The 20353-nt window shown below is 33.0% G+C and overlaps 1 pseudogene; it reads left to right on the top strand.

Annotated features, from left to right (window-relative positions):
- The first annotated feature begins 16384 nt into the window (after positions 1-16384).
- The window catches only part of LOC111438389, a 6300-nt pseudogene continuing 2331 nt past the window's right edge, over positions 16385-20353 (top strand).

Below are 20353 nucleotides of genomic sequence, written 5' to 3'. Positions count from 1 at the left end.
CTTATCCTTGTCCTTGGTACTTATTTTTAACTTTAGAGTAGTACCGAGCAGTTTTAATATCTTAGAGGACTTGTGGGTTGTAATGCTACATTAGGCATGGGTGTGTGGTAAACTTAGTTATCTTGAGGATTTGTGGGCTGTAATGCTACTTTAGGGTATGGGTGTGTGGTAAACTTAGTTATCTTGATTCATGGTCATAAGGTAGCGTGTTTTTTTACTTAAAAATTTAAAACTACCTAAACTTCATTTGAATCATGTCTTTGAAGCTTAAAAATCAAATGCTACCTAAAACTTATCATGAGGTAGCATTATGATTACTTAAAAATCAAGAGTGTACATGGAGCTCATCTTAAGTTAGGGTCATGAATCGAAGGTAAGTTACCTTAGGGGCATTATGGCCATTTTATGTCATTACTTGATTTAGCTTCTCGTCCTTATCCAATGACCACCAAATTTGATATATAACCTTAACATGTCATATTATACCTAACATTAAAGTTTCATAGTCAGCAAAATTCATTTAGTAAGTTATTTTAAGATTACTTGATTCTCGTGAAAATGTTCGGTTTAGGTTCTTAACTCTCACGGTTATTGACTGAATTCTTCCATAATCCTTTAAATTTTTCATAAGGTTCATAATAAAATTTAAGTGATTCGTATAACTCTTTCTTAAGAAAAATCTAGATTGACTACTTATCTCATCGTTGAGGTTTGGTCCTCGATTCTCAAGCTTCGGTGATCTAAATTATTCCAAATTGTTTTGATATATTCATTTTTTAAGTCTAGTTTCTCTAAACATAAAAAGAATTTCTTAAATATTAGTAGGCGTCCAATTTGATTAAAAAAAAAAAAAATTAAAGAGTGTCATGGTTTTGGGCCACGTGTTGGTTCACATCATCTTCTTCACCAAATCAAGGGAAGAAGGCGCGGTGAACAACGTCGATACATTTGAAACTCGCTTCTCTCAACTTTGTATGATGGTTATTTGACCTCAATTTCATTACAAGGAAGAGGTAGGTGGATTAGTTTCATACCTCCTTGTAGACCATAGCCTAAGTCCTCTTCCAAAGTTGGCTAAAAATACATTTTCTCAATGGAGCAAATCTATACATTTTCTCATTGAAATTTGTTGAGGAACTCATCTAGAACGGGTGGAATTGATTTGAGGAAAAATAGTTAATCAAAGCCTCTGAATTTTGAAGAAACCCGAAGTAAAAAACTCATAAACTAAGAGCTTATTTCTCGAGTTTTAGGAACTCTCATCACTTGATTTTTGTCCAAAATTATTGCCTACAAATTTTTATTTGTAGATGAAGCTTGCACCACTATTGATCTAGAATAGAGCTAAATTTTAACTTAAGTTTTTAGAGTTCTCATTGGAAATATCTTTTCTAATGAGGATGCTGCCGACCTATTTTTGAATTTCAATTATTGGATCTGAGAAACCTTGAGTCTTCTTGAACACATTCAATTTTTAACTCGATTCAATTATTAGATTAGAGGATCTGAGAAACCTTGAGTCTTCTTGAACACATTCAACCTTAGTCTTCTTGACACATTCAATTTTTAGCTCAATTCAATAATTAGATTAGAAGATACAAAAGATTTGGTATATGTGGTCGATTCTAAAATAAATTTACAGGAAATGGCAGGGGCATTTTTGTAGTTATATTGAACTTTAAGGGCCTTTGGTTATTTTTCATTTTTTAATATTTTATTTCGAAAAAATTTGAACTTTTTTTAATTTTTTTTTCTTCCTTGTTTAGAATCTTGAAATTCCTTAAAAATGATACTTTTTGGGTGGTTTATGCTTACTTTTTCCTTCCTCAACCTTATCCTAAGGCATTGAGTCCGTTGGATGATAAAAGTCTCACATCAGCTAATTTAGGGAATGATCATGGATTTATAAGTGAAGAATATTAACTCCATTGGTATGAGACCTTTTGGGGAAGCCCAAAGCAAGGCCATGAGAGCTTATGCTCAAAGTGGACAATATCATACCATTGTGGAGAGACGTGTGTTGGATCGGTATGGCAACCCTAGAGGGGGGGGTGAATAGGGTTTTAACGATAAAATTGTTTAAACTTGATTAATTTTTCTAATGATGAAACTTTTTACAAATAAGTAGAAGATGATAATTACTAAAACAAAATAATTCAAGTCAAAACAATAATCAAGTAGAACATGCAATAAATCATAATAATAATCTTGAAATTAAATAGGAAAGAGTTAGAGAAAATGACACCGTAGTTTTATAGTGGTTCGGTCAAACTCGACCTACTCCACTCCCCAAGCGCCTCTTGGGAATTTGAATAAACAACTTTTCCGACTCTTTCCACGAATCAAAGCCAAACCGGTACACTGCTCTTTTTACGAGTTCAAGAGCAAACTCAATCCTTTCCACGACGCAGGATCAAACCGATACAAGTATTTGAGTTTGATAATAACACACCACAACTCTCTCAAAGAGTAGATTTACAATTTGGGATACTCACAACTATTTCCTCACAATATAATAATAATCCCTCTCAAGAATAAGATGAAAAGAAATAAACTTGTAAGCTTGGAGAGAGCAACAAACAATGGAGACTTTGAACAAATGAGGATTGAAGAATGTAGGTAAGTTGTGTGTTTTAAAAATGTGGGGAAGATGAGTTTATATAGAGGAGAAAAGTGGCAAAATGTAGGATTGAATATTGACCATTGGATTGTGTTAGGAATAATGGAAGGTGGAGATTAAAAGTAATTAAATAAGAAAATTTTCTAAATTCATTTATTTCAAAATTTTAATATAATAGTAATATAATATAATAATAATAAAAAGTTATGTGAGTAACGGTCAAATGAAATTCAAAATTTATTATAAATATAATAATATAATAATAATAAAAATGATGTGAGTAACTACCAAAATTTTAAAATATAATAATATAATAATATAATATAGTAATAATAAAATTCGATGTGAGTAAACGGTTATATTCAAATTTATATTTTGTAAAAATAATTTTATTTAGAAATGTAATAATAAGAAAAACTCCACCCTTTGTTACTCTTCCAATATTATAAATGTCATACTTTGATATATTTTGATTTGTCCATCATTTTGATTTTGTTGCCACATCATCACGTCGGGTATGTTGTTTCGACTCTAATTTCTTCGTTTTAGCTCTGATTTGAGTAATTGAAAAGTTGTTGTAATCGTTATTCCCGACCTTATACTGTGGACAGTTCAAAAAACTGAAAATAGTTAATAATTAAAAGTAGGTTTGTTATCATCAAAACATCAATAATTAATTCATTGAAATTAATTAATGTGAGATCAAGGGCCAATAAGCCAACAACGTGTTCGTCTAACATGGTATCAAAGCCAAGCCTCCTCGAAGGCCGTCAAAAATGACTAAGACTCCAAAGGAGTCGAGCCTCGATTAAGGGAAGGTGCACTTTGTTCGAGGGGAGGTGTTGGATGATGAAAGTCCCACATCGTCTAATTTAGGGAATGATCATGGGTTTATAAGTGAGGAATACTAACTTCATCGTTATGAGACCTTTTGGGGAAGCCCAAAGCAAAGCCATGAGAGCTTACACTCTAAGTGGATAATATCATACCATTGTGGAGAGTCGTGTTCGTCTAACACTTACAATTCGTTATTAGAGCATTGAAAATCTCCTTTGGGCACTCAACAATCTTGGGCCTCTTAAATTTTCATTGGTTTCCTTCAATCTTACTTGGGAGCATCTCTACAAACCGACTGACGACCATCCATCTCTTAAACCAATATATTCTTATTGTCACCCGACTACTTGATGGAGGTAATGGTTTGTATGAATCTTTGGGGATGACCTGAGGGAACTTCTTGACGACAGAGATCTCCTCCATCTTGTCAACTAACGAACAAATGTCGGTGATGATCATCACCAACGTCATGGCAAAGTCATCCACTAACTGACCATACCTCATATGAATAGCCTCAAAATCGTTCTTCACAGTCTGTACCTTTGCTTCTTTGACCATTTTCGCACCATATGCATTGTTTGCAGCGTCTTTCACGGTGCCTATGGCAAGTCCTTCTTTTGCCAACATGAGAAGAACGTCCTTCGGGACTGCTTGGTAGATGGCAACAAGAGTCATTCTATCCTTAAGCTCCTTGACGTTGTCACCATACTAGATGACATCTCACACACCTTGTGCCTATAAATTAACACACATCTTTATCGACCATGATGTTTAGTTATTCCTCGTAGTAAGGGTACTCGAGTGTTACACTGCTCTCCTTTTTTATTCTTTTTATCATCCTCACATATCTCCAAAGACTTTGTGTGGTGACGGTATTTGTTTTATCATCCTAGCTCTAATACCAGATGTTGGTTTTGACCCTCGATCAAGCAGAAAGAAACGAAATAAATAACACAATAACAAGAAACGAAATAAATAACACAATAACTTGAGAAGAATTTTTCTTTATACCAAAGTACTTCAAGTAAATTATGTATAGATTGAATTATGTACAAGTCAAGGTTATTGACTCACAAGTTCAGGCAAGTATCTTCCTATTGGATATAAATGCTTTTATTTTTAAACGGTTGGATATGTATGTTCTTGTTTGGTTTCTTGATGTATGATATATGATGTGTTATAATACATGCATTTATAAAATGTTTTGAGACTTGCTTTACTCATCACTTAGTTGTTAGTTGCCATATGATGATAGTTTGTAATAAATGTCATGGCCACTTTTGGACGGTGATAACTAATTGGTGGTAATTGCACATTGGTTATTTTTTGGTCACTACAATTATAATGATCTTCTATCAAGACTTTGAATCACAAGCCGTCACGTAGACCGAAGGTAAAAAGGAATTTTTGTAAAAAAAAAAAATAACACGTCATTAATAACCAAAGTTTTGAATTGAAAAAAAAGTGAACATACAAAACATGTCGGCTAGAGTCCTACAAAATGTTTAAAAGGACACAATTTCAAAATAGCATCTAAATATTATATAAAAGCAAAGACTCAATCTAGGAGTCTTCGTTGCAATCGCACGCTTCCACAAACGACTGGATCCATCTAAAAAAAATGGAATAGAAATAATGAGTAAAAAACCACTCAAAAAGTAATCTATTTGTATTCTCGTTCAAACTTCTCATATTCAATGTTTCTTAAAAACCATATGTTATACAAGGGTCCTAGAGTCCACAAATCTCATGATTTGAATTAATCTAGTCCTATCATGCTCTTAAGTTCATATACCCATCTTACTCCTATTCTAAAGGTGTTAGTCACCATCAAATAATATAAGTTCTTGACCGATAAGAAAAGCCCCGAATTTTCAAACTTTGATTTCCAAGATTTGGCCTCTATAATATATTACTTTCAATAAAAACGGTATACTTAGGTTCTTATGAAAGCATATTTCATCATTGAATATAGGTGTAACGACCCTAAATTTCCACATACTCAGAGTCGCTACTAACGTCTCATGTTCATCTATAATGCGGAAATATAACTCTTACATGAACATAAATGATAACGTAAATTTCAAAAAAAACGTTTAAAACAACTTCTTCTCTGGAAAACACAGCCATGGTCTTACGTGTTTAAATATGAAATACTGACATTTAGAGAAAACAAAAACAATTACAAAATAATTTAAAACAATGAAATGCAAAACAACCTATTCTAACTTAAGACTAGAAATTTAAATATGAGTCTATCCTATGCACGTGCCACAGTCTCTGCTCGCGATGCCGCCGTCCTCTGTACAAGTGCGCCTTGCCTTTACCTGAAAAATGATGTGGCACACGGCCTGAGTATTTCAAAGAATACTCAGTAAGTGGCCTCACTATAGGGGCCATGCAAATGCAAACACATGCAATCATGATTTAGGGACCTATCTCTAATCATCTTAGGGGTGGCCTCCAGTCTCGGACAAATTGGATGTGTAGTACTTCCCTACACACGACTCACACGTGCGAGTGTGAATCCCCAAGGCGCGCTCGCACACCTCCTGGACCCTCTGGTCAAGCTAATCTGTAGCGACATCCGGAGGTCAGCGGAACCCCATAGTGTCATGCACCTCATAAACACCCTCATCTGTGTACTTTCGCACCTGTGCGCATACACGCTCATCATACGGTGCGCGTCCGCACTCATCATCTCTAGGGGAAGTAGCCCTATGCTTATGAACATACAATATGCATGAGGTCCCTCTAAATCCATCATAATGTCTCTTCTGACACAACCCTCTAGTCTCATCTCTTTGTTACTCTAGGTAACACATACTCGTGGATATTTATATTAATATCATTTTCACGCTCTTAGGGTTGTGTCCTATGTCGATCTAACGACATGATGCAATATGACACTCATCATCATAGAGCATGCTCAATATGGAAAACATCATCATATTAAGGTAAACGTCACGCAATCATCATACTCATCATATTGCCACAAAGTGCATCAAACATATCAAGTACGACATTCATCAAAATATATATATACTGAGCACATCATCAGGTATCATAACCCACACATCATCATAAGTCATACATCATCATAACTCATATACCGCATCGTACGACATAGTTCATACAACATTGTAACTCATACAATTTTTTAGCCTATCCTATAGTAAGGCCACTTACTTGGTTGGCCTTAGCCGAAGTATTCCCTAATTTAATTAACGTAAGCTCCCGTTCCTCGAGAGCTGCTCCAAAGGTTGTTGGAGTTCACTTCATATCCCACCGTTCGTCACCTTTTGTTAGTATTTCACATTTTAATTAATAATCCAACTAACAATGTGAAATACGGCTCTAAAATGGTCTCAGTAAAAATCAAATTCCAAGTTTTCATTGTTTCTAAATTTTTTAAAACTCGAATAGAAAACATGTTAGTATTATTTCATGCTGCTTTGAATCATTCAATCTAACTATGGTTTGTTATAATATTATATTCTCTGCATACAAACAATAATAATTTTTCACTATCTTCCATTTTCCTTCTCTTCTGTTGTACCTTCTTGTTCTCTTCTCTCTGTATATTTTTTTTTCTTCCTACAAATGATGATGCAGTTATAAAACAAATTTCAATCAGTTCTGTTCTCCTCTCTTTCCTAATATGACTATTCAATGAACAGAAAGCCATTTTCAATCTATTCTGTTTCTTTCTCTTTCCTAAAAACTACTATCATTAACCTAAGCCATTTTCAATTTATTCTTCCTTTTTCTATCTATTATGTTTTCTTCTCTTTCCTAAAACTACTGTCATTAACCATTTTCAATCTATTTTAATGTTTTCTTCTCTTTCCTAAAATTACCGTCATTAACCATTTTCAATCTATTTTAATTTTTCTTTTAATAAAAATGGCTATGCATCCATCCATTATGATTTTCTCCCTTTCCTCAAAATGATGATTCAATTTAGATGCAATTGACAGCCATTTTCAATCAATTTTGATTTTTGATTCGATATCCAAAAATCTAAATAATTGAAAGAGAGATCTAAGATAACCTTTCTATCTCGTGCAAAAACAAAAGAAAATGAAATCTAACTTACCGATAACTTTTAACTTTTCTATCTCTTTCCATTCCTATTAGATCTGCTTGAAGCGAAGATCTCCAATTCTTCTCTCCAAAATCTGTGATCTTTCCTATGTTTCTTTCTCCCATTTTTTCCTTCCCAAACTCTGCCATTTTTGTTTCTGTTTTGTTTCTTGTTTTTTTTTTCTTCTTCATATCATTTTGTAGTTGTAGGAGGGGTTGGGGAGATATTTGGGAAAGGTGGAAAGAGAGAGTAGATAATTTACTTTTTTTTTTTTTTTTTTTAATTTTATTTTATTTTTATAATTATTATTTACTTATTATTATTATCTCTTTTTTTTTCTTTTCTTTTTTTTTTTCGGGTGGTTACGATAGGCGGACAAAAAATCGAGATAATCGAAAATTTTGAGAATTTTAATTTTTTTTTTTTAAGACAATATAAAAGGATTAGTCTAAGAACCACATGTCAATGACTCTTTTACTCGGTAAAGACCTAATAGGACCTAAAACGGGATGAATTATGAAATAGACCCCTAAATGACAATTGATGTGTTTGAATTAGATGGCCTAATATCATAAAATATGAATGCATGAAAATTTTAAAGTTCATAGAAGTATGTTTAGGCATAAGCCATCGATAATGATATAAATAACAAAATTACGATTGTTACGAAACTTAAATAGCACTTATTTGTGGCATTGTGAATCAACTATGTATGATTTTGTGACAATAAAGCATGATTATGACCCACAAACGACCTTTAGATAGGTCTTTATGAATCCTTTAGATAATCGTATACTTAGGTTTTGTTCCAGACCCTTAGAGCCAAAAACAACCAATCTAACAAATTGTGACTCTTCTTTAGAATTTTAGCCAAGCAAGTAGGATGTTTTTAAAAGATACACAACCAAGGAACGACACTTTGATCACTACGTACAAATCTATTCAAATGTGTCTTAAAACGACACTTTGATCACTACGTACAAATCTATTCAAATGTGTCTTATGCCCTAAGTCATCCTATATCTCCCAATATACGATATATAATGATTTTTTTTTTCATCACCACTGTGAGGTGCTCAACTTTGTGGGATGTTAGACTCAAGCTATATTGTCCACCATGGACAGACTTTGGATTTCAAATCCTAGCACAAATTTATTGGGATTTATGACCTAAAACCTCGTAATTAATTATTAGTTTCTAACCATAATTTTTATTATTTTATTTGTAATTTAATTGTTATTCATGATATGAAAATCCAATCATTTTTATTATTTTATTTGTAATTTAATTGTTATCCATGGTATGAAAATCCAAGATTATTACTGTAATCTTGAACAGTACGTGGTTGACATACAAGAGGATCGTGTTCAAGTAATAACCTAAAGGGTCTATAGTATATGGATAAGGTTGAGTGTCTTATTCTCGTAACACTATTGATATGGCTCACCTTGTAACCGTTACAAATGATTTGATCCAAATCATTCATGTGGAGACATGTAAGTGGGGGAATTCTATACAGTAAGTTTGTATAAGATTGGATCAAGAAATACTCTTTATAAATCCGTTAATCGAGAATATTAATATTTCACATGATGATCATATGCGACTCGATCTTAATCCTAAGTGAGTTATGAACTCATGCCTGTGAGGGTTTGTCCTTTAATTTACATGGGTGAGAATGGCTCTATTAGCCGATTCAATATATCTACCATTTTGAGGACTTGACCAAATAGAGAGTTGGAAACATAATATCATGCAATGGAATTCACTCATTTCCATATAAGAAAAGTAGAGGAGTTGTTCTCTTAATTCTTGATTTTGAGACTTGAACAATGGGGTCTCACCCTCTTATTGGCCCGAGAGGGACTTGATTTATGGTTGGATCATAAATAAATTGTTCATTAGAGAATCAATAGTACTTAAGGTGAATAATTACAGAAGTAAAACAGACTTTTGACACAACTATCATTATGAACAACTCGTGAAGGATCAACTTACTTCTAATGGTTATATCAACAAACATAACTTGTCCACTCCAAGTCTATAGTGGAGTGACCTATATTAATGAATGGAAATTGACTAATTAAAGAGTTTAATTAATTAATTTTGTATCATTAGAGTTTATAATCGGTAGGTTCATAAGGTCCCCTTGCTAACTCATACATATATTAAAAGAAAAATTTTGTATCATAGAAACGCTAAAATATTCAATTTAATTGAAATTTTTTTTTGAAATATTCTGATTAATATTAGATATATTAAATATAAAAGAGAAATTATATTTAATTTAAAGGGTTGAAATTATATTTAAGATTTTAGATATGTTAAATATAAAGGAAGAAAAATATATTAATTTAAGGTTGAAATTAATATTATATATATTAAAAAGAAAAAAATATATTTACTGTAAAATTAAATATTAAATCAATTAATGTATTTTGATACATTAAATAAAAATATATTTAAAATTTGAATGATATTCAAATTAATTAAATATGTAATAGGATGTCTTATATTATTTAAATATGATTTGTATAAGATATTATATCCTATGCAAATATATTATTGGATAAATATTCTCGAAGAGTCTTTGTAAATAGGACTAAAAAAAATATACGAATTTCTCTCACTTTGTGAGAAAGTAACTCTACAGAGAATTCTCTTGAAACTCTCTTTCTCTTATCCCTTTGAGATTTTCTTTTAATAGGCTCCCATAAGCTTATCTTGTGTTCGAGTTATTGCAAGGAAAATCTTTGAAATGTTAAAAGAACTATTGCATGGTTTGAATACTTCGAGGTGTCTTGCATGCTTGGGTTTCTATAAAGGTAGACCTATTTATTACGTTATTTTAATTCATAATAAAAATCAAAACGACTCCAAATGTTTACTCTATGTGGATGAAGAGTTCATTCCCTTCAAAATCCTGAACATTGGACATTTCTCACGTTCATCTTGCTTACCACTATGTGATAAGTAGGTCTTCCAAAAGAGTGTTTTAGGATTAGGACCAGTGTTATGCATTATGTGTGGAGTGTAATTGAATAGCTCAACGAATCCGCTCTCCTTAAACCCATCCTAGGGTGAGGGATCGCCGTAGTGCATAAACCAAAATTAGGAAAACAAACTAATCAAGGACTCAAAATTCAAGACTTACCATCTAAAACTTCAAGATCAAGGTCTTTAGAGTAGAACTCATGATCATGTTTTATAGTTAGGTTCAGAGTGTGTTATCTTAGGATATACCATGGACACAATTTAAAACTTATAAGTAGGCAGCTTATTATTTTATATTTAATTCATTTTTTACATGCTTTTATGTAATGACGAGTTGTTGGAGAATGAGAGTTGTCTTGCCGTAGAAACCATATAGAGACTCTGACACCCAGAGTAAGGTTAAAAGTAACTCAAGGATCCAGGTAAAGGAATTAAAGCAAGGATAAAAGTCTTAAGCTAGCTATTTCAATATTCTTACCAATAATTTTTAGGGATTTAAGACTATGGAAAAAGAATCCTCAAAAAAAGTAAGCTTAAATGACAAAAAGGTCATTTTTTTCAATTTTTAAAGAAAATCAAATGTCACCCATCAGAAAATCAAATCTACGTTAATGACTAGTGATTAGAAAATTTCTCCGAACTCCATTTTGAACGGTTGGATCTTCACCAAATTTGAGTATGTTTTAAAGGAGACACCTCATCACATCCAACGACTAAAATTCAAATTGGAAGAAGTTGCAAGCTCATTGAAGAGAATATTACCGATGAAAAATTCAAAAAAATAAATCTTCAAATCATGACGATTTTGGAGATTTAAACGTCGGTTTAAGCTCCGCTTTTTGGCCATTAATCTCATTCTAATTAATTTTAATTAATTAATTGAGTGATGTTTTGATGATAACAAACCTACTCTTAATTATTAACCATTTTCAATATTTTGAACTGCTCACAGTATAAGGTTGGGAATAACTATTTCAACTACTTTTCAATCACTCAAATCAGAGCTAAAATGAAGAAATTATATTCGAAACAACATACCCGACGTGATGATGTGGCAGCTAAATCAAAATAATGGACAAATCGGAGTATGACACTTATAATTTTGAAAGAGTAAAAAATGGTGGAGTTTTTTTTTATTATTATATTTCTAAATAAAATTATTTATACTGACCGTACTCACATTTATTTTTTTTTATTACTCTATTATATTGTTATATTTGGAAAGTTTGAATTACTTATTATTATTATATTATTATATTTATAATAAATTTTGAATGTGTCATTACTCATGATTTTTATTATTTTTATATTATATTATTATATTTTTAAGAAAATATAAATTTAATTTAATTTTTATTTTTATTTTTATTTACTTTTTAATCTCCCCTCTTGTTTCTCTTTTAACCCAAATTAGTGGTCAATATTAATTATACTTTTTGTCCCTCTTTTTTCTCTATTTAAATTCATCAACCTTCTCATATTTTAAAACATACAACTTCCTTTCTTCTTCCATATTCAATTTTCTAAAGCCTCCATGGTTGCTCCCTTCAAATATTTTTATTCAAATATTTTTATTGAAGTATGAGAAAATAATTGTGAGTGCTCAAATGGTAAATCTACTCTTTTAGAGAGTTATAGTATGTTCCTACAAAATTTAAATACTTGTACTGGTTTGATCCTCCGCTTTGGAAGATTGAGTTTGTTCTTGAACTCGTAAAAAAAGTGGTGTAGCAGTTGGGCTCTGATTCGTAGAAGGAGTCGAGAAAATTCTTTATTCAAATTTTCAAGAGACGCTTGAGGAGTGGAGTAGGTCGAGTTTGACCAAACCACTATAAAACTAGGGTATCATATTTTCTAACTCTTTCTTATTTATCTTCAAAATTATTATTGTGATTTATTGCTAACGGTTTATTGTTCTAACTTGAACTATTTTGTTATATTAATTATCATTTTTCTACCTATCTTTAAAAAGTATCATAATTAAAAAAATAAAATAAAATAAGCAAGCTTAAATGTTAAAACCCTATTCACCTCCTCTCTAGGGTTGCCATACCGATCCAACAATTGGTATCAGAGGGGGTTGCTCTTGGATTTTTTATATAAACTTTATTGTTCGAGCTTATGGCAAACCTACGTGTTAAAAATGGTTTTGAAGGACAATCAACCTTTAGGTCCCCTTATTTTGATGAAACAAATTGAATGAAAATTTATTTGCAATCGGTTGATATCAATTGTGGTTAAACGTAAAAGTCCTTACATTCCAATAAAAATTGTTGATAATATTGAGCTGCCTAAATTAGAAGACGAATTTGATGAGCATGATATGAAAAAGTGTTTTTTGAATACTAGTGCTATAGATTGTCTTTATTGTGTCCTAAGTAATGATAAATTTAATAGAGTATGTTTGTGTTCTTTGACATATGAAATTTGAAAAACTCTTGAAGTAATTCAGGAGAGAACAAATAAGTTATAGAAATAAAAATTAGCATGTTAGTTCATAATTATGAACTATTTAAAATGGATGAAAATGAATCTATGGGCGATATGTTTACTGAATTTACTAGTATTCTAAATGCTTTGAAAAATCTTGTAAAAGTATATTCTACTCACAAAAATGTAAGAAAAACTAGTAGGTCTCTACCTAAAAGTTAGGAGGCAAAAGTTACGGCGATTCAAGAAGCAAACGATCTCATAAAGCTTCCTTTCGATGAACTTGTTGGTTCTCTCATGACACATGAGATTACTATGAATGAGCACATGGAGGAGGAATCAAAAAAGAAGAAAAGTATAGCCCTAAAGTCCATCACATTAGAAGTTGACTCCGAAGATGAGGAAGTCCTTGATGAATATGATGTTGCCTGAAGTAAGTATAAAAATTTTATTAAAAGGAAGAAACATTTCACCCACCAAAAAGAGTCAAAAGGTGAAAAGAGCAAAAACGATGAGGTAATATATTATGAATGTAAAAAGCCGGGTCATATAAAAACGGATTGTTTTCTCCTTGAATCATCTAAGAAATCCAAGAAGAAAGCAATGAAGTCTACCTGGGATGATAGTGATGAAAGTGCAAGTGGAAGTGACGAAGAAGTAGCAAATTTTTGCTTCAAGGCACATAGTGAGATGAACAAGAAGATGAGGTAATTCTTGAACCTCTTTCTTATGATGAATTATTTAAAGCTTTGGAGGAGATGTAACTTGATTTCGAAAAAGTTGGTTCAAAGTAGGTCGTCCTTTCAAAGAAATATAAGACATCAATAAATGAAATTTCTTGCTTAAAAGAGAATGATAAAAAAAAAATGAAATTTCAATGTACCTCGTAAAAAGCATGTATTTGATTGTGATGAAAAAATGCATTCATTGATAAAGTTAAGTTTATTGAGCATGATTGTCGTGAAAAAGATTTAATTAAATTGCTAAAAAAAATGAATCAAATAATTTACCTTGGGAGGCTAAAAGAGTCTATTATTAATCAGATTGATAGATTAATAATATGTGCACAAAAATGAGATAAAATACTTAGATAAGGTTTATGGTGATAAAAGAGGATTAGACTATATTGATGAATGTTCTACTCAAGTTCTAAAACAATATTTCTTAAAGCATTTCTATTATATCTAAGCCTACCACAAGTAAATTTATATATCAGTATCATAAATCTAAATTTGTGCCTATATGTCATTATTGTAGTGTTGAAGGCCATATTAGATCTAAGCGTTTTAAATTGAAAAATTCTCAAAATATTCTTCTAAAGAAGAAAATTTTCTCAAAAACATAAAATTTAACAATGTTTTAAGAAATAATCTTTCCATTGAAAATAGAATACATAAATTGTCCAAGAAATAAATATTTGATTAATGTTAGTTTGTTTTTCGTGTGGTAAGTTTGGACCTAAAAATTATTTTGGTTACGTATTCAAATACAAACATGAAATGGATTCCTAAATTTGTGAAGACTAACTATTTAGGACCCGAAAAACATGGGTACAAAAGGTTAATTTTGAATATATTTGTATTTAGGTTTGTTTGAAAGCCTCCAAGAAAAATAAGTGGTACGCAGATAGTGGTTGCTCAAGACACATGACGGGAAATCAATCCAAGTTTGTGAATCTTTCCAAGAAGGATGGTGGCTTAGTAACCTTTGGTGATAACAAGAAAGGTAAAATAATGAGCAAAGATACTCTAGGGAAGGACTCTTGTACTCTCATCGAAAATGTACTTTTAGTTGATGGTTTAAAATATGATTTACTTAGCATTAGTCAATTATGTGATAAAGGTTTTAGAGTTGTGTTTGATAAGAATAATTGCATAATTGAAAACGCTAGTGATAGAAAAATTGTATTTATCGGAAATAGGGATGACAATGTGTATACTATTGATTTAAATGATTGTCCTACAAATGACAAGTGTCTTTTAGTTTTACATGACAATTCTTATCTATGGCATAGAAGATTAGGACATACTAGTATGCATTTGATTTCAAATATTTCAAAAAAATTCATTAGTCAGATGTCTTCCTAAATTTAAATTTGAAAAATATAAAATTTGGGATGCTTGTCATTGCAAACTAAATCTTCTTTCAAATCTAAAAATGTGATTTATAGACCCCATGAATTACATACTGACTTTGGCCCTTCTAAATTAGAGGGAAAATTATTATGTTTTTGTGATAGTTGATTTTGTTTTATGATAAAACATAGGAACAATATTTTGAAAAGATTTGCAGTTGAAAAAGAGTTAAGTGGATATTTTTATGTTTTAAGTCTGATATGATCTTATGCCGATATCAAATCATAGATATGATCTTAGGCCAGATTCTTTGTTTTGGCATGATATTTTGCTTCTGTTAAAATTTTAGGTTTATCTTCCATCAATCATTGAATTTTCTTCCTTCTCCAAACTTATCTTCATTAAATTTAACATTTGGTATTAGAGCCTTTATCTTTCAACCGCAGCTAAAGATGACTACTTAAGACAGTTTTGTTCAACCAGCAATACCAAAATTTGTTGGTCACTACGATTATTGGAGCATGTTAATGGAGAACTTTTTTCGCTCTAGAGAATATTGGCAAGTAGTTGAGGATGAGATTTCTGATGTAGCAAATGATGATCACTGAAAGGAACAGAAGGAGGTAGTAAATCAGAATTGAAAGACTTAAGAGCTAAGAACTACCTTTTCCAGGCCATCGATCACTAAATTCTGGAGACTATTTTGGATAAAGAACCTTTGAAAGGAACTTGGGATTCAATAAAGAAAAAAATCCAAGGAAATACAAAGGTGAAACGAGCACAACTACAGGCTCTGTGCAAGGACTTTGAGACCCTTCGTACGAAGGAAGGTGAGACTGTTTCTGATTTCTTTTTTTGTACTCTCACCATTACTCATGAAATATGTTTTCACGGTGAAAACATGAGTGATGTTAGCATTATTGAGAAAATCCTGCGCTCTACGACTTCAAAGTTTGATTACGTGGCTTGCTACATTAAAGAATCCAACGATTTGGACATCATGACTATTGATGAATTGCAGAGTAGTCTACTAGTTCATGAACAACGTATGCAAAGACATACTGTGGAAGAGCAGGCATTGAAGATCATTCTTGACAGCAGTATAGGGAGAACAAATCATGGAGGTAGCACAATTTGAGGTAGAGGACGAGGACATAGGAGACCATGTTTTAACAAAACTCTTGTTGAGTGTATTTATTGTCATGACCTTGGTCATTTTCAGTATGAATGTCCGAAAAAGAGTAAAAAAAACTCTTGTTGAGTGTTTTTATTGTCATGATCTGGCACAACCTCTTGGTTATGTGAAAGGGGAGAAGGAAGAGATTCGGATAAATCAGGTTATGGTGGAGATATCTGGCGATGGAGATGGGTTTTTGTCGAAGGTTAGTAACGAACGGGTGGTGGATTCCTAGGCTACGTCGACGCTAATTCCAGCACCGAATCCGATGTTGTTGACGATCTGAGATCTTTAAGGCAGGGGAAAAGCTCGTCATAGTGGTGGACGTTGGTCAGGCCGAGTATTGACACCGACAACTATTTGAACTTGTTTCATGGTTCGGATCCGATGAAGGTGGAGCTCAATTGTCTTGAGAATGAAGTACGAGATAAGAATAGAGAGCTCAGAAAAGCTCAGACGAGGATCAAGGTTTTGAAGTTGTCAAAGCGGCTTAGAGAAAAGATAGTAGAAGAGCCGACGGAAGAACTATCAAAGGCCAAAAGAAATTAAAGTTGACAAAATCTCTTCTTGAAAGCAAGAATCTTGAAACAAAGAAAATCAATGATTGGAAGAAGGCTTCAATGGAAGCTCAATTTTCCGCTCATGCTACTCTAAAAGATGATGACATGCCTCCAATTGAAGACATTCTTGCACTTTTGGAGGTTGAGCTCAAGCTTGCACGACAGGAGATTGCAAAGCTACAAGATGACAACAAAGCATTGGATCGTTTAACCAAATCAAAGGAAGCGGCTTTGGTTAATGCTGAGAGGATTTTCGAAGTACCCTAGCCAAGGCCTCTATGGTGGATGATTTATAGAACACAAATCAAGAGTTAATGAAACAGATAGAGATTTGTCAGGAAGAAAATAAAATCTTGGACAAGATGCACTGACAGAATGTAACGATTTGAGTTTCTGAAATAAAATAAAATAAATAATTAAATGTTCTCATGAAATCTCTTCAGAAATCGTGGGATTTCCAGCGAGACATTTATTGCCTAATAGAAACATTCCTATTTCTCTAAATTTTCCTTATTCTAAGAACCCTATCGTACCTAATCAGTCGACCCCTTCCCTCAAAAGAAAACATACGGGTTTTGAAGAGGGAAATCGTGAGTACGCAAGGCTTCGAGTTTTCAGTGAGGATTTTCGGATAGAAGCGGAGTAACGTCGAGGGCGTTGCACAATGAGGAGTGGCAAACGAAACGATAGCAGGGATGAGCGTAAGCCTCGAAGTCTTGTCGTAATCGAAAGGGGAAAATCGCTTCTAGGGTTTTTGGTGTATTTTGGGTAAGGAAGAAGAGGGTTTGGATTGGGGCAGGTTTCGACTTCTGTGTACCGGCGGGCTCGCGCCACCCAAATCAGGTGTCAGTCGCGGCTCCTCTCGTCTTGGCTTGGCATGTACATCGGCCTGGCTCCATCAATTCCCGCGGCTCGGCTTATCGGCTATATCACTATAATATATCGATTTCAAGGTTTTTTGTCCTTCCAAAGCCGTTTCTATCCGTAGTTTTACCATTTGAGGTCAGTATAGATCCTAACCGTCAAAGAAAGATTGTGTTGGAAGGTTATTTTGATAAATAGCATGAGAAAACTAGGGTATGTTATGAAAGGTTCCTAAGTTTTTATGTAGTTATTATAGGACGTATTTAACCGTTGGAATTAGCTTGCTATGAGTGACTTCGGCCAAGGCCATCGAGGTAAGTGACCTTACTGTTGGAGTTAGTTTACTATGTGTTGTATGATGGTGCGTGCCCTGTGGCCCCTGCATGCACCATATTTTATGTGATATGACTATATGATGTATGGATTATGTGATTGTTTACGCTATAGAAAGTTATGGATTATGTTGATTGTTGACTGTTTAAAAAGCTATGGATTATGTTGATTGTTGACTGTTGACTGTTTACACTATGAAAAGTTATGGATTATGTTGATTGTTGACTGTTTTCGAAAAGTTATGGATAATGTTGACTGTTGACCGTTTATGCTATGAAAAGATTGTTGATCTGCTAGTGTTATATGTCATGATAATGTTGATCAATGTCATGGATACACATAGTATTATTGAGTCATGTCATGAAATGCTTATGGAACTGAAATGTATTTTCATGTTATGTAATATGTCATGTAATATAAGTTATGTGATATGTCATGTAATGTAAGAAACGTATATGTGAATTTGCAATGCTTATGTAATGCCATGTTAGGTATGTTAAGGGACCTCATGCATATATGTATGTCACTTGCATCGGGATTCTGCATATATGTATGTCACTTGCATCTGGATTCTTCCCCTTTATGTTACGAAAGAATGAAATACGATATTTATGTTCGTCATGATATCATGCGGGCCCTTTTCTATTCTGTGGTGTTTGACGACGTGTAATACGTTGCGTCCGACTAAGCAAGGCCCAGGGGATACGTATACGAGCCCGCATGGTGGGTCCATGTGCGCGTACATGAGTCATGTGTGAAGGAGTACCACGCATCCAACCCTACTCGGAATAGAAAAGTGCCCAAGGCCTGTAAAGTTTATGAAAAGTTAGGCCCCACTCATATGTTGTATGTGTTTGCATTTCTAACCTCAACAGTGTGATGACTTACTGAGTATTTCATAAAATACTCAAGCCACGTGCTATCTGTTGGGTTTTATGTCCTAAAACTCATAGCTCGTAAATAAAAACATATTCTATTTTCAGCAAAGTTATTATTGATGTTTATTCAGTAAATATTATTATTGAATAAAGTGAATTTTACGATTATTAATCTAAATCCAATAAACTAAGAATACTCTGGCTATAGTATGATTACTTGAACTATATGTAGTGTAACGACTCGAAATTTTCTATTTAATTTAAGGTCGCTACTGTATACGTACCATAAACATTGAATGTGGAAGACTCCATTTAAAATTCTATAAAACATAACCTTTATCTTAAAACACAGTCATGGACTTGCGTGTTTCAAAAACATCTTTAAAACGACACAACAAAAGACTAAATAAAATGAATAAGAGTTTAGGTTAAAAACATTCTATTCTAGCCTAAGTCTAAGAAAATAAATACCACTATACTATGCATGTGCCATGGTCTCGAGTTGCGATGCCGTCGTCAGCCGTACAAGAATGCCTTGCCTTAACCTGAAAAATGTAGTAGTACATGGCTTGAGTATTTAAAGAAATACTCAGTAAGTGACCCCACTATTGGGTTAAATGCAACAATCAATGAGATGATGGGACCTATCTTTCATTCTGTTTTCTCTACGGTGCTGTCCTAACGGGTAATTTTGGACGTGTACCATATACTCTACACACAGCCCATACGTGTGAGTATGGGCTCACCAGCTAGTTCGCACACCGCTGGGCCACCTTCCTTATCCAGTGGGCATACTCTAGGAGCCCCTTAGGCCGAACACCCGCTAGAACTAGTAACCGTCACGGCAGCGCTATGCAAAGCATAACGATCGTTGTCCTGCCCTTGGATGTACGCGTCCGTACCCTCGTGATGGGATAGGGGTATCCCCCCAAATGCATGAGCACACATAATGCATGAGGTCCCAAAACTTTTCCATTTTCATTATCCTTTAATACAACCCCGCTAGCTTTATGTACCTATCATATCATTTTTCATATCGTTTCAAATATCGTTCATCATTCATGTCATATCATTTCTCATTCTTCAGTTCTCAAATCATACATAATTCTAACGGAGTTATACTTCCTGCCATTTATCGTAATTTCATGTCATTCATGTCATGCTGTATACACACAATTTAAGAGACCTAACTGTTGGGTTTTATGTCCTAAAACTCATAGTTTGTAAACAAAAACATATTCTATTTTCAATAAAGTTATTTTTGTTGTTTATTCAGTAAAAATTGTTATTGAATAAAGTGAACTTTACGATCATTAATCTAAATCCAATAAACTAAGAACACTCTGCTATAGTATGATTACTTGAATTATATCTAAAGACATAAGAGTGGATCAAGTTCAAGTATATAGTCAAAATGATCTATAGTATAAGGATAAGGCTGAGTACCTTATTTGGGGACACTATGGATGCGGCCCACTTTTGTATATGATATAAACA

This window comes from Cucurbita moschata, unplaced genomic scaffold (genome assembly GCF_002738365.1).
Source record: "Cucurbita moschata cultivar Rifu unplaced genomic scaffold, Cmos_1.0 Cmo_Scf00074, whole genome shotgun sequence".
In the NCBI taxonomy this organism is placed as follows: Eukaryota; Viridiplantae; Streptophyta; class Magnoliopsida; order Cucurbitales; family Cucurbitaceae; genus Cucurbita; species Cucurbita moschata.
The sequence above is the reverse complement of the archived record's forward strand: the minus strand, read 5'-3'. Positions and strand labels throughout refer to the sequence as shown.